The sequence below is a fragment of the Dipodomys spectabilis genome, unplaced genomic scaffold, assembly GCF_019054845.1.
Source record: "Dipodomys spectabilis isolate Male_0828 unplaced genomic scaffold, ASM1905484v1 ptg000267l, whole genome shotgun sequence".
NCBI lineage: Eukaryota > Metazoa > Chordata > Mammalia > Rodentia > Heteromyidae > Dipodomys > Dipodomys spectabilis.
The window spans coordinates 28,538-50,255 of NW_024870944.1; positions in this window are offsets into that span (position 1 = coordinate 28,538).

Sequence of the window (21,718 nt, forward strand, 5' to 3'; positions counted from 1 at the left end):
GACAGTGCACAAAAATATCACTCATAGGTCCTGAGAAGGTGGATAAGTGGTAGTCAGCTTACCTTGAATGCACGAGCCCCTGGGTATGATTCCTCAGCACCACCTAAAGATAAAAAGCTAGAAGTGGTACTGTGGCTCAAGTGGTAGAGCACTATTCTTGAGCTTAAGAGCTGAGGGATGGCAACCATGCCCAGAGTTCACCACCACCAATAAATAAAACTCATACTCAAGTACATTAATTTCAAAGGTTGATTAACATTTTAGTTAGGGGCAGGATGCCAAGATATAGCAGACCTCTGTCGCAGTTTTAAGAAGGGTTTCAAAACCTGAGATGTACTCAAAAACAAAACTAAAATATTAGCCCTGCCAACAACATATAGAATCGTGACTCAAAGAGAAACCAGTACTAAGAATGAAATACTTTTTATAACATTTCTTAAGTGATTCTGGCTCTATACTAATTATTGTATAATGTGACCTTCAAAAACTCTATAGGTGGGCCTGAGTCTTAGGGCCCCCTACAAAAACTGGAGGAGAGAATCCTTAACCCTGGTTATTAAAATTGCTATTGTTAAGGGAGTGTACATACAGATCAACATTTTGTAAGTCGGTAATGCTTCGTTCTTGTTTGACAATCACTTCCATTGCTCTCTTTCTGATTTTCGCTCCTGTCCCTATCCACAAGAGATATAGTTCATTGTGGAGTACAATCTACAAAGTACAACTGCTGCATTTGTTTCCCTGTTCTTGAATTTCTGTGGCTCCCTCAATGCCCATAAATGGATAAACAAGAACAGAAAAATCCAATTCCTGGAATTCATTTCAATATAAACATCAGTAGTTTTATGAGAGTGTCAGACTCTGTCCACACATTCTGAACACTTATACTTTCTGCACCCAGTCATAACTTCCACCAGATTCGAAGGCCACAGAGTAATTTTTTTCACTTTCCACACAGGAAGAAGCTGAGAGTCTGAAATATTAAGTAACTTGCATAGTGGCTCAGACCTGAAGATCATAGTTTGAAACCAACCCAGGTTGACATAGCTATTACATATTTATTTCCAGTTAACCAGAAGAAAGCAAGAATTGAGTGTATCATGTACTAGAGCTCGAATGCCACCAGACGTGAATGGGAAACCTAAAGGATAATGTCAATATGATGGTTTTAAGAACCAAAGCTCTCCCATAGATAATTTCAGACATCACACACACACTCACTCACACACACACACACACACACACACACACACACACACACACACACACACACACACAAACAGAATCCTTAAAAAAGATATTAGTACTGAAATCCAAACAGTTTTTTTTTATTTTTGTAAGTTTTACTTTTAGCTTTAGTGAGGTTTGACATGATAGTTTCTACTGATGAGCTCCAACTTAGAACTTTTTTATAATTATACCCATGTCAGTATTAGTAACAGTCTCCTAGTTAAGTCTTCCTCCTTTTCCAGCAATGATAAGTTTTCTCTTCTTGTCCCAGTTTCTTCTTTTGGGACTCAATATATTAGACTTTTCAGTCTTGCATGGTCTGTAAGTTCATTGGTCCATAGATCTCAGCCATCCTAATAACCAGGATTATTGGTGGCAACTACTGTCCTGGACCAAACCTGCCTTGGGAAAAGTGTTCAGTGGAAGTTATTAGTACACACCCATAATCACTTTGTCTTCAGAATTGGGAACTTGTTAGGTCCAGGAATTCAGGGCAAGCACTCACTGTGTGCTATTTCATACTTTTTTAGATTTAATGGCAGCTTCCAATAATTGTCTACTTTAAGAATTGTGTGAAGAGAAAGATTGCCCTAAGAAACAAAAGCACTGTAGTAACTGTTGCTCTCAAAACACACTAGGAGGGAAAGAAGCTATGAAGGAGCCATATAGCGTAGACACTGTGTTTTTAGAAACTCAAGCTGCCTTTTATGTTATCTTCAATAAAGAAAATCAGAAGGGGAGTTCCAGGAATATGGCGGAGGAGAAGCTGGAGGCTAAGCAAGCTATCGCATACAAAACAGTTTTAGAGTTCCAGTGAACAGTCCTAAGCCAAAGAATCACACCAAGTGTCCTTCACAGGACAGAGAGTTAGCCCAGAGAGGGAAAATCCAGGCAAGGAAACAGATCTCATGGCCGAACTCGCCATACTTGAATCACATTCATCCAGAACAAATGAGCCAGATGCGGTGGGTGAGCAGATTCTACTCAACACCAGCAAGAACCAAAAAGGAGCAGACATCTTCATCCTGCAGTTCGCAGACCAGAGACGACCCAGGAACCAAGACTCGGCGTGAGTAAAAGCCTGACCTCCTCAGTCCTTCACAGGGAACGGAGGAAGGAAGGCCACTCCTCCAGCACCCCAGTACCAGAGATCTCCATCTTGGATACTGACATAGTTCGGCGGAGCTGCTCGCTCCAACTCAGGCCTTGGAAGAAAACTAGTCATTTAGCAAGTCACAAGAACCTAACTGACCTGCTAGACTTAGCTCCACCCAGGGAAAAGTCACCCAGCTCGGGCGCCAGCCCCAGGAATGGCTTTCTTCACTGGGTAATCAGAGCCAGAGGCTGCCCCTCCCATAAGCAGCCTTGACAATCAATTGAAATTCAGTAAACATAAACCCTGAGAATGGCTCCCGGCTGAGCTCTGTCAGTTTCTCACAAACTAGCCCCCGGGAAAAGCTACTGTTTGCTGAAAGGCCTCAATTCTGCACAGAACCTAGCCTCATCACAGCATCTCCAAACCAGAGGAAAAAGCCATCTTCCTCTTTTGTGATTCTCAAAGCAGATGTCCCTCCCATTGAACTAACCTGGGAGGAAGATCGCAAAATCCTGGGTAAAGCAGAGCATTTTTCTGCCTATTCAAACAAATTGACTTAAGAAACCAACCAAGCCACAGGACCACAAGCAGACCAGAGACTCTAACAAGGCTGGTTAGGGACACAAGGGAGATACAGGATTTTTCCCACCCCTCCCAAAAAAAAATCAGAAACTTGTTTTTCCTTCTTATTCTATTTTTATACCTTTTATAAATTTTTTTTTCTTTCCAAAACTTTTTTTTAATTTTTAATTTTTACCTTTTTTGAAAAAAATTGTTTCCTAGTAACTTTTTTTCCTCTTATAATTTTTATTTTAGGGGTTCATGTGTGTGTGCGTCTGTCTATCAGGGTTTTTTTGCTTTCTTTTTTAAAAAAATTTTCTTTTTGTTTTTTGTTTACTCTACTGAACTTCTGATGTTTTTTCTTTCTTTCTTACCCTTTTCACCTTTTCTTCTCTTTCGTTCTTCTTTAGGTGACTTAATTGTTACTCTGCACATCCTCAGATAAACCAATAGTTGACTATTAAAACCTATCCTCCATTGTGTACACATTTAATCCACAAATTTATTACTCAATTCAAAACCTCTGAGACTTAAATTACTTAATAGCAGTATTACCTCTTTATACCTATATAATATTTTAAGTATTTTTATTTTTAAGATTTTCACATCTCCTTTTTATCCCTCCCCTTCTCTCATTATATTCACGTTCTTCTCTGCATAGTTTGTTTTCGTTCTGTATAATATTTTTAAATTTTACTTTTCTATTTTTTCTGGTCTCTTTTTTCCCTTTCTCTTTGTTCTTTATTTCTCTCTCTCTCTACTTTCATCCTATCCAACATATTTCTTGCTTTGAGATTAGTACTAAGTTAAGTTAACTCTCCCTGTGCCTTCCCTCATATCTCTATTACTATTTTTTACCAACATCTCTCCCTAAACCTTATAATTTCTTGTTTTACAAATTCTTCTTTGCGGTTTGTAGCCCATTAATACATAGTTTTTTGATGTTGAATAGATGTATCTGTTGAACTAGATTGTATCTGCAGACTATTGTCTGTGCAAATACAGACTTTTGTTGATGCTTGCCTTAAGTTAGTGTTCTAGCACAAAACTGGTGTTATTTTCATCCCAAATGGGCAGAGTACTCCAGAAAAACACAAGAAAAATGTCAAGTTCGTGTATCTCAACTCCCACTCATGATAATCATGGCACAGAACAGATAATGAATAATCCAGAGCAGAGTTCCCAAACAGCTCTACAAACACTGCTAGCAAACATGATAAATGAAAAAATTGAAAACATACAAAGGACTCTGAATGAGGGTGATTGGGAGAGAGAGGAGGCAAACACAAGTTTAATGCAGGAAAAGATTGAAAACCTACAAAGGACTCTGGATGAGCGTGATAGAGAGAGAGAGGAGGCAATCCAAAGGTTTATACAGTAATATCATGAGCGTGAGGAAGCTACTCAAAAACTGATGCAGGATTTACATGAGCAGCTTGAGAATACTCAAAGAGAAAGGCAGGAATGGCCTGAACAAGCTTAAAACACTCAAAGAGAACTACAGGAATGGCATGAACGGGAGGAAGCTAAGCAAAGAGTAATACAGCAGGATGAGAATACAAAAGATCAATAAAGGCATTCATTGGATCCATTAACAAAGAGCTGAGGGAAGTCAGGGAGACCACAATGGGAATGTGGAATGGATCCCAACAGAAGGAATGGGAGTCCAAGAAAACCATAACCAATCAAATAAGTGATTTGAGAATAAACACTGAACACCAAATTAATGAAGTAAAGAAGTTCATACAATATCTACAACAAAGCTTCAACAAAAAATTTGAAGCCATCAAAGCTGACCAATTAGAAGGAAAGGAAATAACAATGTAGAAAGTCTTAACAGTAGGTTAGACCATGAAGAAGATCGAATATCGGGGATTGAACACAGCCCAGATATGATAGAGAAAGAACATACAACCATCCAAGACAAATCTAAGAAATATGAGAGATCTATCCAACACTTGGAAGACACCATCCGAATGCCTAATCTAAAGATAATGGGTGTAGAGGAGTACCTAGAAACAGAAGCTAATGGACTAGGAAATTTGTTTAATAGGATCCTAGCAGAGGTCTTCCCAAACATGAAAAAGATAGGCCTATTTAGATACAAGAAGCTTTTAGAATGCCAAATAGACCAGACCAGAATAGGACATCCCACTATCACATTATAATCCACACAGGATCAATTCAGACCCAGGAAAAGATCCTGAAAGCTGTCAAGGAGAAAAGATTAATCACCTATAAAGGGAAACCAATTAGACTCACCTGAGAATTTTCAGCAGAGACCATCGAAGCAAGAAGAGCCTGGAATGATGTATGCCATGCCCTAAAAACAAACAACTCTCAACCAAGAATACTGTACCCAGCTAAAATCTCCTTCATAACTGAAGGCCAAATAAAAACCTTCCATAGCAAAGAAAAATTGAAACAATACATCTCCACCAAACCAGCCATACAAAGGATTCTTAAAGATATCCTACACATAGAAAACCAACAAGACCACAATAAAGGCCAAGAAACTGCAACCAAACTGAGAATCCAAGAACCATAGGAAGAACCCAGTTTTCACAGCCCCAAAAAGGTGCATAATATGAAAAGAAGTCCCAAATACCTCTCAGTTCTATCTCTCAACATTTACGGACTTAATTCTCCAATTAAGAAACATTCACTGTCTAGTTGGATTAATCAACAAGATCTCTCTAACTGCTGCCTTCAGGAGTCGCATTTTGGCCATAAAAACAAGCACATTTTCAATATTAAATGCTTGAACAAAATCTACCAAGCAAAGGGCCCCCATAAACAGGCGGGAGTTGCAATCCTAATATAAGATAAAATAGACTTCAAATTAAAATTCCTGAGAAGAGATAAAGAATGTCACTACATGCTAAATAAGGGATCTCTCCTTCAGGAGGATATTACAGTTCTAAATATCTATTCGCCAAACAACGGAGTACCCAAATTTATCCAAGAAACACTACTTTTCCTCAAAACCCACATAGACCCAAAGACATTAATTGTAGGGGATTTAATAACACTTTCCCAAGTAGATAGATCAACTCGGCAAAAACTCAACAGAGAAAACCGCAGTTCTAAAGAGCTGCATAGATCAACTAGATTTAATAGACATCTATCGAATATTTCACCCAGCTGCATCAGAATACATGTTTTTCTCATCATCACATGGAACATTTTCTAAGACAGACCACATTTTAGGCCACAAAGCAAAGCTGTCCAAATTCAGAAACATTGAAGTTATACAGAATTGACAGACACTTAACAAATCGTATCAGTAAAAGAAGAGAACACACCCAAATGAATAAACTCAGAGATGAGAATGGAAACATAACGACGGAAACAACCAAGATTCAGAACATTTTAAGGGAATACTTCTCAAAACATTATGCTAATAAGTTTGAGAACTTGGCAGGAATAGACCTTTCCTAGCAAATACTGACATGCCAAAACTAAACCAAGAGTTAAACCATCTTAACAGGCCCATATCAAGCATTGAAATAGAAACAGCAATAAGATACCTCCCAGCTAAGAAAAGTCTAGGACCAGATGTTTTTACAGCGGAATTCAACAAGGCCTTCAAAGCAGAGCTCACACCAATACTCCTCCAACTCTTCAATGAAATTGAAAGAGAAAGTTCACTAACGAACACATTCTGTGAATCCATCATAACCCTCATTCCAAAACCAGGCAGGGACTCATCAAAGAAAGAGAACTATAGACCCACTTCTTTGATGAATATTGATGCAAAACTTCTCAACAAAATTTTGGCCAATCGACTTCAACAATTCATCCAAAAAAATCATACACCATGATCAAACAGGATTCATTTCAGGGATGCAAACCTGGTTCAATATACACAAATCAATTAATATTATTCATCATATCAACAGGAGCAAGGATAAGAACCACATGGTTATCTCAATAGATGTAGAAAAAGCATTTGACAAGATCCAACACTCCTTTATGATGAATGTTATGGAAAAACTTAGGAATCCATGGAACATTCCTACATACAATAAAGGCTGTATATGACAAACATACAGCCAGCATTATACTTAATGGTGAAAAACTGTAGCCATTTCCTCTTAACTCAGGAACAAGACAAGGATGTCCACTCTCTCCACTTCTCTTCAATCTAGTATTAGAATGCAAACTACAGCATTAAGACAAGATGCAAACATAAAGTAGATCCAAATAGGGAAAGAAGAAATAAAAGTCTCCCTCTTTGCAGATGACATGATCTTGTATGTAAAGAATCCCATAGACTCCACTCCCAAATTACTCAAGCTGATTCAAAACTTTGGCAAAATAGCAGGGAAAAAATTAACCCCCCAAAATCAATTGCTTTTCTGTATGCCAACAATGAGAAAAGTGTGGCTGAAATTAGGAAAGCAACTCCATTTGTAATAACCCCACAAAAAATTAAATACCTAGGAATTAACTTAACCAAAGAATTGAAGGACCTCTATGATGAAAACTTTAAAAATTGAAAAAGGAAATTAAAACAGAACTTGGAAAATGGCAAAAATTCCCATGGTCCTGGATTGGAAAGATTAATATATGAAAATGGCAATACTTCCCAAGGCTATCTACAAATTTAATGCGGTACCTAAAAAAATACCAACCTCATTCTTCAAGGAAATAGAAGAGGAAATCCAAAAATTCATATGGAAGAATAAAAGACCCCAAATAGCAAAAATGCTTCTCAACGGAAAGAACGCTGCTGGAAGAATATCAATACTAAATTTCAAACTCTACTATAAAGCCATAGTAATCAAAAGAGTTTGGTACTGGCACAGACCTCAGGAACAATGGAATAGAATTGAAAACCCAGAAATGACCTATAGCCATCTATTCTTCGATAAGGGACCTAAAAAAATAGAATGTAAGAAAGACAGCCTCTTCAGTAAATGCTGATGGCTAAATTCTTTAACTACTTGTAGAAAACTAATGCTAGATCCTTATATATCACCCTGCAAACGAATCAACTCCAAATGGATCAAAGACCTCGGAGTCAAAGCAGACACTCTGAAAACATTGAGGATTGAATAGGAGAAACCCTATGTCTCCTTGGCACAGGCCGAAATTTTCTTAATGGAGACCGGGAAACAAAATAAATCAAAGAAAGTTTGGACAAATGGGATTGCATGAAGTTTCAGAGCTTCTGCATGGCAAAGGACCTAGCTAGCAAGATGAATAGGAAGTGTACGGATTGGGAGAAGATCTTCACTAGCCATACAATGGATAAGGGTCTCATATCTAAAATATACTTGGAACTCAAAAAATTAAATCCCCCAACAAATTATCCTCAAAGAAACAACTGCCCAATAAATAAGTGGGCTAATGACTTAAAGAGAAACTTCTCTGAAGAAGAAAGAAGGATGGCCAATAGACACATGAAGAAATGCTCAACCTCCCTAGCCATAAAAGAAATGCAAATCAAAACAACCTTGAGATACCATCTCACCCCAGTTATAAAGGCAAAAATCAAGAACTCTAATAACAACAGATGCTGGATGGGATGTGGACAGAAGGGAACCTTAATTCATTGTTGGTGGGCCTGTAAACTTGTTCAACCACTTTGGAAAGTAGTATGGAGTTTCCTCCAAAGACTCCACATAGAGCTCCCCTATGACCCAGCAATCCCACTTTTAGGCATTTACCCAAATGTTTACAAACAAGACCACACTAAACTACCAGCACAACTATGTTTATTGCAGCATTATTTACCATAGCTAAGATCTGGAACCAACCCAGATGCCCCTCAGTAAATGAATGGATCAAGAAAATGTGGTATATATACACAATGGAGTTCTATGCCTACATCAGAAAGAATTACATTTCCCCATTTATTAGGAAATGGAAAACTTGGAAAAAATTATATTAAGTGAAATAAACCAAGCCCAAAATCATAGGTCCCATGGTTTCCCTTATTTGCAATATCTAGTATATGTATGAGTCAAGCAGAAAAGGTTAGATAATGTAAATTAGGAAAATGAACCCTAAGATATGTATTTAAATGTTTTTTTTCTTTCATGCATTTGTTTCTAAATCATTTATAAGATTATTTCTTTGTTGCTTTGTATGTCCCTCCCCCATAATATAACCCCTACTTTCACTGTAATTGATGTCGGTATAATTTGTGGAGTGGAAGGGGAAAAACAAGTCGTTTAAATAAGGATACAAGTGGATCCGTTGCAGCAATGAGAAGTAAAAGTTGTCATATCAAAAATGAACTTTACAACTTTGGTGGGTGGGGCGGATTCAGTGGAGGGGGGCGTGGGGAGGCTGGGAAGGGATGTGAAGGGTAAACAAAGAGGAGGCTACAATGCTTGACAGGAAATGTACTCATTATCTTGCCCATGTAATTGTAACCCCTCTGTACAGTATATTCACAATAAAAAATAAATATGTCATATATTTAAAATGTACAAAAATAGGATATTTTCTAGTGGTGGGCATCAATTTTAGGCTTAAAGAACGTACCTGAAATTCTTGAATTCAAGATAACAAGCTTCTCCTTCCCACACAGTGCAACAACAGTGTTATCCAGACCATGAGTTCAAATCCCAGTCCTGGCAGAAAAAAATGGCATCTTCATGCTATGTGATGCCTAATTCTTAGGTATTTCATTTGGCCTCCATTTAATGAATGTCATTGTTTAAATGCTTCATAAAGTATTAATTAAAATTGACGTGTCTTATAATTGTGTATAATTTTATCGTTGAATCATTCAAGAACAGTCCAATTAATCATGACATACATGATATTCCATTGGTAATCATATGAATAGGAATGAATTTCTTAGGATCTCTTGCCATTTGGAGGTGGCAGGACCAGGATTCCAACTGTGGGCTCCAGCTCCTACCACTTAATCCTGAGGATAGGGAACTCACAGGTCTTTCCAAGAACATCAGTAAGACCAATGATTAGGCAGGCACCAGTGGCACTCAGCAGTCCTCTTTGATACTTACAAGGTTGTGATAGGTGGATCATGGTCAAAGCCACCCTAGGCAAGAAAGTCCTTGAGACTCCTGTCCAACATGTGCCAAGAAAATCAGAAGTAAAGCCATGTGGCTCCATTGGTAGAGGGATAGACTTGATCAAAAGCAGGTCACAGACTGTGCCCAGATCTTGGGTTCAAGGTCCGGGACTGGGAACAAACAGACATACAAAACAACCTGTGCAGCCATCCAGCTATAGCACGTCACTCTCTTGTCCCCAACTGGATTGGACAGAGTTTCCTGGGAAATTGTCTGCTGTCATCTTGACTCCGCCCATTCTGCCTGTATCACAGGATTCCAGCCACACCCCCATTCTTTCATGGTTCTTTCTGACCAATGTGATACAAGAATGATGGCGATGCCCACATTCCATGCTACCCAGTAGTACTGGGATTCCCTCTGTTGGTTGACACCACTACCAGCAGTTGAAGAAGGTAGAGGTGGCTGAGTGATGATCAAGAGACTTGAGGCCTAGGAGGAGAGGGCTTCCTCAGGCCCACCATGTGCCTGCCTGTGCCCCAGCCCCCTGCCCACCTTCCCCATGGAACAGCATTTCAAACCTGGTACTGCTGGCTCAGATACATGTTGCCTCTTGGATTCCTCAGGCAATTGTGCAATGGTGCACCACCAGCCAGCTTTTGGCCTGACCTTATCCTGGCCTCCCTGTCCTCTGTGCTGGGCCTGAGTGTCCGCCATGCCACTGCCATTGCAGCTTGCCCCACCTGGAGCAGCTTCCAACAGCTTTTGCCAGCAGCACATGTGAGTTGAGGCCACACAGGCCCACTCCCTGCCACCCCATATCACCCCCCCCTCACGACTAGGACCCCCACCTCCTCTGTGTCCCACAGTTTGGCCCACGACCTGCGACAAATGTGCCCCAGGGGTGGGGGTGTGTTTTGACCCTAGGATCCCATCCCCATCCCCAGCATTTAGTGTCCGAGGAAATGGGGAGATGGTGGGTTGGTGAGGAGTCAGCGCCAAAGAGCCCCTGGCCTGGAGCAGTGGGAGCCACACAGCCGCACATCTGCACCTTTCTTCTCCCAGGTGGGTACCTGCTGGCTTTAGTCAGAGGTGGGGAGCAGCATGTCCACACCTGCCTTCTGGAGTCTTTTCCTTTTTTCTGGGGATGGGAGGTGTTGGATGGAGAAGATAGACCCCCCTTGCTATGTGAAACCTTGTCTTCTGTGCTCGGTCATCCTTTCACCTGAAGACAGACAGACAGACAGAGAGAGCTCATCTTTCTCCTTGTACAGCCTGACTGTTTTCAGGTGAGTGATCAGTTGTCAAGTTGCAGGTGCTGCATGGATGAGTCTTCTGTCACCGGTCTGAATGTGTGTGTGTGTGTGTGTGTGTGTGTGTGTGTGTGTGTGTGTGTGTGTGTGTAGAAGTGGGTTGTAACAAGGAGGCTGAATGCTTTGGTAAATTCTACCTGCTATCTTTGGGGTGTGCATGGGCTTCATAACTGAGTTGGGGGGCCTTGAAGGTGACACAGCACTGTTAAATGACAAGAACAAGGGGTCTGTGTGCCCTGGAGCTGTGTATTTCCTTGGGCCTGGTTGGTGGCAGTGGGAGCTTGGGAGGACCTAGGAGTGCAGCCTGCAGGGGGTGACTTCTCAGGGGGACAGAGAGCATGGCAAACACTTAGTAAAGATATTAGTCCTGCTAGTATGGAGTGCAACAGCATACATCATAGGTCTGACTCTGGGTCTTCTCATCATGACCTCTGAGAGGCGAGGCCAACCCTATTTTAAATCTTGAGCTGTGATCTTCAGAGTCTCAACCTCCTGAGTACGTAGGATTATAGACATGAACCTCTGGCACTGGGACTCTGGTACTTTTTAGTATATTAGGGTTTGACCTCAAGGCCTTAGGCTTTCCAGTCTGGCTTCTACCAGCTTTTCTGTCTTGGGCATTTCTGAGATGGAGACTTAATATATGCTCAGACTCTGGTTGATCACAATCCTCCTATCTGTGACAGGCATGAGCCACTAGGCCAGGTCCTCTGTAGTTGGAATGGTAGATGTGTAGAGCCATACTCAGTCAGTGGTTTAGATGGATTGTCCCAAACTCAGTCCATGGCAGCCCATTTTTGACCACAGGTGAACATCTGGGTTGGGCCTCAATCATTGGACTTCAATCTCCTTATGGGATAGTTGTGAGGAAACAAGGGATTAATACAGAGGGATCTCTGGAGCAGGGCCAGGCACAGAGGGAGGGGTCATTCAGATACGGTTCTTGGCATTTCTGTGAGTATATGTCAGGAAGATCTCAGATGGTGAGTATTATTAACTTTGTGACAGATATGGGATTATGAAACAAAATATGACTCTCTTTCTTTAATACCCAATCCCCATGAGGAATGGGATCCTTCACTTTGTTCAGTTGTGAAGCTGGGGAAACTGAGGCACAGAGAAGCTGGGTGACCTACTCATGACTCCCAGCTGTCAGGAAGCTTGGCCTGACTTCTCTGCCATGCTCCCTAGGACAATGGGTATTATTCAGTCTACTTCTTGTGGTGGGAAGTCCACTTCTTTTGAGTTGTGAGGCTTGAACTCTGGGCCTGGGACAGCTCCCTGAGATCCTAAGCTCAAAGCTAGCACTCTACCACTTGAGTCACAGAGCCACTTCCAGTTGTCTGATGGTTATTTGGAGATAGGAGTGTCACAGGTGTTCCTGCCCAGACTGGTTATAAACCACAATCCTCATATCTCAGCCTCCATTGTACTTAGGATTATAGGCCTGAGCCACAGGTACCAGGCTTAAGTGTAATTCTGACCTTCTTTCTTTTTTTCTCAATCTCTCAGGAACTGATTGAATGGGTGCTGGAGGAAGTGGCCCAGAATCCCCAATGTGGTTGGAACCAAGGTTGCCCTCTCATTCTGGAGGTGGGCTGTGGGTCAGGAGCTGTCTCGCTCAGTCTGCTGTACCAGCTCCATGAGGTAAGTCCCTCTGTGCCCTGGTTAGCACGTGACAGTTATTTATTGTCCATCTAGCCTTACTGGATTCAGTACTGTGTTCAATGCCCTTTTCTAGCAAAAATTTCTGGCTAAAATTATGATACATAGTTATGGAATGAAAATGTAATGCCATCTTAAGAGAGTCCTTTAGGTCTCTGGGAATGTGGCTTCATGTTAAGGTGATTGCCTAGCATGCATTAAACCCTGGGTTCAATTTCTCAGTAATACATAAACTGAAAAAGAAACACTGGAAGTGGTCCTGTGCCTCAAATGGTAGAGGGTTAGAATTGAGAAAAAAAAAATCTGAGCAATAAATCCCAAGCCCTGAGTTTCAGCCCTAGGACTGCCAAAACAACAACAGCAGCAACAACAACAATGAACATTTAGTTAGTAAATGCAAAATAAAGAACCCATACCTGGAATATATAATTGCTCCTTCCATACTGATACCTAACAATAGTCGCTAATTCATGTACTTTACCTATGTTAGGATACTGTGTTGAAAAAAAAAAGTTTTATTCATTAGGTCAGGGCAATTAATGCCAGGAATGTGCTTAGATGTTAGGTGAAGATTAATTCTGGGAATTTAAAGATTCCAGGCTTTTGAGTGGGGTCAATGCTAATCACAATGAGAAGGGGTAGTCTAAGTGAGATTTGGAAACCTTTTTGGGCAGTCATGGCATCAAAAAGGCAGAAGTTAATTAACAGTTATGACAGAAGAGAAGGAATAACACCAGATGGAAGGAAAAAATGATAGTAATTAAGGTATATCAGAAACAGTTCTAGAGAACCATTTTTGGTTATTGAAGAACTAGTTATCAACTAAGCTTATTCCTCATTGCCTTTAGCATTCTAAATCTCTTAGGCTAGTTCTTAATTTCTGTGCGATAAATGTATCTACTTCTATGCTGTTCTTTCATACCTGACCTCCTTTACTTCCTAAAAAATCTATCTTTCCATATTTCTCTATGAACATTTCCTAATACTAAATACACCTAAACAGATGTCACAGGATGCTAATAATATAAGGGTCCCAAAGCTCATGAGTCATTAAGGTAACAAAATGGAAAAGGAAGACATATTTATTGCTACCTCATTTTTTCTGAAAAGCTACAATGTTATCATTTGGTTCAAATTTCCATTATTTGGCTACATAGTGTCATTCAGTGCACCTAAATGCAAATATGAGCCGGCTGCTGGTCGCTCATGCCTGTAATCCTAGCTACTCAGGAGGTTGAAACCAGAGGATTGTGGTTCAAATCCAGGCTGGTCAGGAAAGTCCCTGAAACACTTATCTTCAATTAGCCACCAGAAACCCGGAAGTGGTGCTGTAGCTAAAGTGGTAGAGCACTGCAGTTGAGCTGAAGTGCTGAGAAACATTGCCCAGGATCAGTGTTCAATCCCCACAACCAACAAAAAAGTGCAAATGTGGCTTTAAGTTTTCCCCAAAGGAATGATGAAATCAATAGTAATCTTCCCAAAGGATTCAGTGCACCTACTTTTGCTGAGTTATTTAAGCTATGGCTTCTTTGCTGAACATATTCTCTTCTTTAAAAATTGTCAAATATTAGCTTTATAGTAAACTTCATCTAATATTTCTCGGTTCAAAAGAGAAGTCCATACAGTTGATGTCACTTAGCTTTCGTACTGTCTTAGTTCAAAACCAACCCAGGCAGGAGAGTCTGTCAAAATCTTATCTGTAATTAAACACCAAAAAATGCCAGAAGTGGAATTTTGGCTCAAGCAGTATTGTACTATCTTTGTGGGCAGGTGGGAATGAAAGACAACTGTTCAGGGACAGGGTCCAGCCTCTGCGTTCAAGCCCCAGAACCAGCAAAAACTAAACAAACAAGCAAACAAAACAAACCCTGAGTATTTCTTTGGGACTCTCCTTAAAGGGGTAGTGGTCTGAGAAGAGGCTGGTTTTGCTGATCATACTCACTTTAATCCTGCTTTTTTGAAATCTTTATTGCTATGGAAAACTCAGGAAAATACTAAAGGAACTGATAGCTGACTCCTGCAACAAGAGAATCATCTCAGGAGTGAAACATCCATCCATAAGACACTTCAAAACCTCCATATCTTTGTTTCTTTGCAGTAGAACACTTTTAAAACAAAGTTATTTCCTTTGTTCTACGCTGACCTTCAAATGGCATATTGGTTCCTTTGTAATACTCTCAACCAGAAGTTTACAGACAAGCTTTATATGAGTAAAGAACACACTCAGAAATGTCAGAGTAAGAGTTTCCTTCAAGCCTTGGATTCTTTTTTTTTTTGTACAGTAAAAAGGAACACAAAAGTTAACTTGAACTTTGTCATTCCTCTATGTTCAATTCCTCTCCTGAGATCAATTTCCACATCTAGTAACATTTACTTCCACTTATTTCCAGTAACAATCTATGGTGCTGCTCCAGATAAAATGATTGTTTTCTGGCTTCATTGAAATAGCCCAAGGATACTTTTGGACATGAGGTAACACGTGGTTCAGAGACAACTTAGTAAAAAGAAAATATGAAAATTAAATTGCTTATGAATACTTTATTGATGAGTATATTTTGTTCAAACTTCTTAAGTGCTGTGTAAATTAAGGTGAATTTTAAATGGGAAGAAGATTCTCAGATCATTTTTTGTGAGTGTATGTGCTGTGCATTAATTTCCCAACAGGACATGAGTTAACAGTAAGAGAAACAATAGCAATGATAGGAGAAAAAGGACTTCTCAGAAGATGGCGGAGGAGAAGCTGGAGGCTAAACATACTCTCGCATAGAAAGCAGTTTTAGAGTTCCAGTGAACAGTCCTAAGCCAGAGAATCACAAGTGTGCCATCACAGGACAGAGAGTTAGGCCAGAGAGGGAAAATCCAGTCAAGGAGACAGATCTGAGCACTTGCTAGTAGCCACTGCACAGCAGCAGCAGTGGTGGCGGTGGCCGAACCCTCCATACATGCAAAACAGAGATTCCAGGAAGAAGGAGCAAGACGCGTCGAGCGAGAGGATTCTACTCAACACCAGTAAGAACTGACAAGGAGCGGACATCTTCATCCTGCAGTTTGCAGACCAGAGCCGACCCAGGAACCAAGACTCGGTGTGAGTAGAAGCCTGATGTCCTCACTCCTTCTCAGGGAGCAGAGGAGGGAAGGCCACCCCTGCCCCCCACCAGTACCGGAGATCTCCATCAAGGATACTGAGAAAGCTCGGGCGGAGCTGCTATATCCAACTCAGGCCTTGGAAGAAAACTAGAGTCATTTAGCAGGTCACAAGAACCTAACTGACCTGCCAGACTCAGCTCCACCCAGGGAAATGTCACACAGCTCGGGCGCCAACCCCAGAAGTGGCTTTGTTCACTGGGTAATGAGAGCCAGAGGCTGCCCCTCCCTTTAGCAGCCTTGACAATCAATTGGAATTCAGTAAACATAAACCCTGAGAGAGGCTCCTGGCTGGGATCTGTGAGTTTCTCACAAACTAGCCCCTGGGAAAAGCTAATGTTTGCTGAAAGGCCTCAACTCTACCCAGAACCTAGCCTCATCACAGTATCTTCAAACTTGAGGAAAAAGCCATCTTCCTCTTTTGTGATACTCAAAACAGACCTCTCTTCCATTGAACTAGCCTGGGAAGATGATCCCAAAATCCTGGGTTAAGCAGAGCATTTTTCTGCCTGTTCAAACAAACTGTCTTAAGAAATCAACCAAGCCACAGGAAAATCAAACACCACAAGCAGACCAGCGACTCCAACAAGAGGCTGGTTATGGACATAAGGGATATACAGGATTTTTCCCACCCCTACCAAAATAATAAAATTTTTTTTCCTTTTTTTGCAACTTTTATAAAAAAATTTTTCTCAAACTTTTTTTTAATTTTTACCTTTTTTGAAAAATATTGTTTTTTAGTAACATATTTTTCCTCTTATAATTTTTTTAGGCATATATGTGTGTTGTTCTTTCTTTTTTTTTTTTTTTCTTTTTCAAAATTTTTTTTTGCTTTTTGTTTAGCTCTACTGAACTCCTGATCTTTTTTTCTTTCTTTCTTATCCTTTTCACCTTTTCTTCTCTTTCATTCTGCTTTATGTGACTTAATTGTTGTTCTACACATTCTCAAATAAACCCGTAGTCGATTATTAGGCCTTATCTCCTATTGTGTACACACTTAATTCACAAATTTGTTTCTAAATTCAAAATCTCTTAGACTTAAATTCCTTAATAGCAGTACTACCTCTTTATACCTATATAATATTTTAAGTATTTTTAGTTTTAAATTTTTCACATCTCCTCTATATCCCTCCCCTTCAATCACTTTATGGACTTTCTTCTGTGAATATTTTGTTTTTGTGCTACATAATATATTTAATTTTTACTATTCTATTATTTCTGGTTCCTTTTTTTCCCTTTCTCTTTCTTTTTTGCTCTCTCTCTACTTTCATCCTATCCAACCTATTTCCTGCTTTGAGATTAGGACTTAGTTAACTCTCCCTGTGCCTTCCCACATCTCTCTATTCCCATTTATTACCCACATCTCTCCCTCAACCTAATAATTTCTGCTTTACCAAAATTCTTCATTGCGGTTTGTAGCCCATTAATATATAGTTGCTTGATGTTGAATAGATGTATCTGTCGAACTAGACTTTATTTGCAGACTATTGACTGTGTAAATACAGACTTTGGTTGATGCTTGCCTTAAGTTAGTGTTCTAGCACAAAACTGGTGTTATTTTCATCCCAAATGGGCAGAGTAAACCGGAAAAACACAAGAAAAATGTCAAGTCCGTGTATCTCAACTCACACTCATGATATTCAGGTGACAGCACAGATAATGAATAATCCAGAGGAGAGTCTCCAAATAGCTCTACAAACACTGCTGGCAAACATGATAAATGAAAAGATTGAAAACATATAAAGGAATCTGTATGAGCTTGATAGGGAGAGAGAGCAGGCATTCCAAAGGTTTATACAGGAATATCATGAGTGTGAGGAAGATACTCAAAAACCACACAGGATTTGTGTGAGCAACTTGAGAATACTCAAAGAGAAAGGCATGAATGGCCTGCACAGGCTGAGAACACTGAAAGAGAACTACAGGAATCACATGAATGGGAGGAAGCTAAGGAAAGAGTAATACAGGAATTGAGAGAGCAGGATGAAAATACACAAAGATCACTAAAGGTATTCATTGGATCCAATAACAAAGAGCTGAGGGAAGTCAGGGAGACCATAAAGGGAATGCTGAATGGATCCCAACAGAAGGAATGGGAGTCCAAGGAAAACATAACCAATCAACTAAGTGATTTGAGAATAAACACTGAAAACCAAATTAAGGAAGTAAAGAAGTACATACAAGTTCTAATAAAAAAGCTTCAACAAAGAATTTGAAGCCAAAAAGCTGATCAATTAGAAGGAAAAGAAATGAATAACAACGTAGAAAATCTTGACAGCAGGTTAGACCATGCAGAAGATAGAAACTCTGGGATGGAAGACAGCATTGATATGATAGAGAAAGAACTTACAACCATCCAAGACAAATCTAAGAAATATGAGAGATCTATCCAACACTTGGAAGATACCATCAGAAGGACTAAGCTAAGGGTAATGGGTGTAGAGGAGCACCTAGAAACAGAAGTTAATGGACTAGGAAATTTGTTTAATAGGATCCTAGCAGAGGTCTTTCCCAAACATGCAAAAAGATAGGCCTATTCAGATACAAGAAGCTTTTAGAATGCCAAAAAGACCAGACCAGAATAGGACATCCCACTATCACATTATAATCCACACAGGATCAATTCAGACCCAGGAAAAGATCCTTAAAGCTGTCAAGGAGAAAAGATTAATCACCTATAAAGGGAAAACAATTAGAATCACCTCAGATTTCTCAGCAGAGACAATCAAAGCAAGAAGAGCCTGGAATGATGTATGCCACGCCCTAAAAACAAACAACTATCAAACAAGAATACTGTAACCAGCTAAACTCTCCTTCATAACTGAAGGCCAAATAAAAAACTTCTATATGAAAGAAAAATTGAAACAATATTCCTCCACCAAACCAGCCCTACAAAAGATTCTTAAAGATGTCCTACACATAGAACACCAACAAGTCAACAATGAAGGCCAAGAAACTGCAACCAAACTGAGAATCCAAGAACCATAGGAAGAACCCAGTTTTCACAGTCCAAAAAAGGTGCATAATATGGCAGGAACTCCCAAATACCTCTCAGTTCTATCTCTCAACATTTACGGACTTAAGTCTCCAATTATGCGACATAGACTGTCTAGTTGGATTAAAAAACAAGATCTTTCTATCTGCTGCCTTCAGGAGTCACATTTTGGCCATAAAAACAAACACATTTTCAATATTAAAGGCTTGAACAAAATCTACCAAGCAAACGGCCCCCATAAACAGGCAGGAGTTGCAAACCTAATATCAGATAAAATAGACTTCAAATTAAAATTCGTGAGAAGAGATAAAGAAGGTCGCTTACATACTAATTAAGGGATCCCTCCTTCAGGAGGATATTACAATTTTAATATCTATTCTCTAAACAACGGAGCACCCAAATTTATCCAAGAAACAGTACTTTCCCTCAAATCCCACATAGATCCAAAGACATTAATTGTTGGGGATTTTAAAACACCACTCTCCCCACTAGATAGAACAATTCGGCAAAAACTCAACAGAGAAAACCGCAGATCTAAACAGCTGCATAGATCAATTATATTTAACAGATATCTACTGAATATTTCACCCAGTAACATCAGAATACACGTTTTACTCAGCAGCACAAGGAAAATTTTCTAAAATAGACCACATTTTAGGCCCCAATACAAAGTTGTACAAATTCAGAAACATTGAAGTTATACCTTGCATTATCTATGACCACAAGGGAATAAAATTAGAACTCAACACCAAAAGCTACCAAAGAAAGTCTGGTAATAAATGGGGGCTGAACAACACTCTGCTGAATCACAAGTGGGTCATGGAAGAGATTAGAAAGGAAATGCAAATGTTCATGCTATTCAACAAAAATGAGCAAACAAATAACCAGCTTCTCTAGGACACAGCAAAGGCAGTACTCAGAGGCTAGTTTATAGCTCTGAGTTCCTACATCAACAATTTGGAGAGATCTGAAACGAACAATTTAATGAGACATCTGAACTTCCTTGAAAAAGAGCAGCAAGAAAAACCCCAGTCTAGTAGATGGAAAGAAATAATTAAAATTAAATCAGAATTAAAGAATTAGAATCCAAACTAACACTATAGAAAGAATCAACAAAACAAAGAGTTGGTTCTTCAAAAACATTAACAAAATTGACAGACCCTTAGTAAGTCTTATCAGAAAAAGAAGAGAACACACCTAAATAAATAAATTCAGAGATGAGAATGGAAACGGAATACTTCTCAAAACTTTATGCTAATAAGTTTGAGAACTTGGCAGAAATGGACTTTTCTTAGCAAATATTGACACACCGACACTAAACCAAGATGAGTTAAATCATCTTAACAGGCCCATATCAAGCATTGAAATAGAAATAGCAATAAGAGACCTCCCAGCTAAGCAAAGTGCAGGATGAGATGGTTTTATAGCGGAATTCTACAAGGCCTTCAAAGCAGAGCTCACACTCCTCCAACTCTTCAATGAAATTTAAAGAGAAAGTTCACTATTGGACACATTCTTTGAAGCCATCATAACCCTCATCCCAAAACCAGGGAGGGACTCATCAAAGAAAGACAACTATAGACTGATTTCTTTGATGAACCTTGATGCAAAACGTCTCAACAAAATGTTGGCCAATCGACTTCAACAATTCATCCAAAAAAATTATACATTACGATCAAACAGCATTGATTTCCGGGATGCAAAGCTGGTTCAATATAAGCAAATCAATTAATATTATTTATCATATCAACAGGAGCAAAGGTAAGAACCACATGGTTATCTCAATAGATGCAGAAAAAACATTTGACAAGATCCAACACCCCTTTATGATGAAGGTTTTGGAAAAATTAGGAATCCATGGACCATTTCTCAATACAATAAAGACTGTATTTGACAAACCTACAGCCAGCATTATACTTAATGGTGAAAAATTACAACCATTTACTCTTAACTCAGGAACAAGAGAAGTAAGTCCACTCTCTCCACTTCTCTTCAATCTAGTTTTAGAATGCCTAGCTACAGCAATAAGACAAAATGCAAACACAAAGTATATCCAAATAGGGAAAGAAGAAATAAAAGTCTCCCTCTTTGCAGATGACATGATCTTGTATGAAAAGAATCCCATAGACTCCACTCCAAAATTACTCAAGCAGTTTCAAAACTTTGGCAAAATAACAGGGTATAAAGTTAACACCCCAAAATCAATGGCTTTTCTGTATGCCAACAATGAGAAAAGTGTGGCTGAAATTAGGAAAGAAACTCCATTCGTAATAGCCCCACAAAAAAATAAAATACCTAGGAATTAACTTAACCAAAAATGTGAAGGACCTCTATGATGAAAACCTTAAAAACTTGAAAAAGGAAATCAAAACAGAACTTAGAAAATGGCAAAAAATCCCATGCTCCTGGATTGGAAAGATTAATATCATGAAAATCGCAATACTTCCCAAGGGTATCTACAAATTCAATGGGATACCTATCAAAATTCCAACCTCATTCTTCAAAGAACTAGAAGAGGCAATCCAAAAATTCATATGGAAGAATAAAAGACTCCAAATAGCAAAAACGCTCTTCAATGGAAAGAACACTGCTGGAGGAATATCAATACCAAATTTCAAACTCTACTATAAAGCCATAGTAATCAAAACAGCTTGATACTGGCACAGACCTCAGGACCAATGGAATAGAATTGAAATCCCAGAAATGAACCTACAGACCC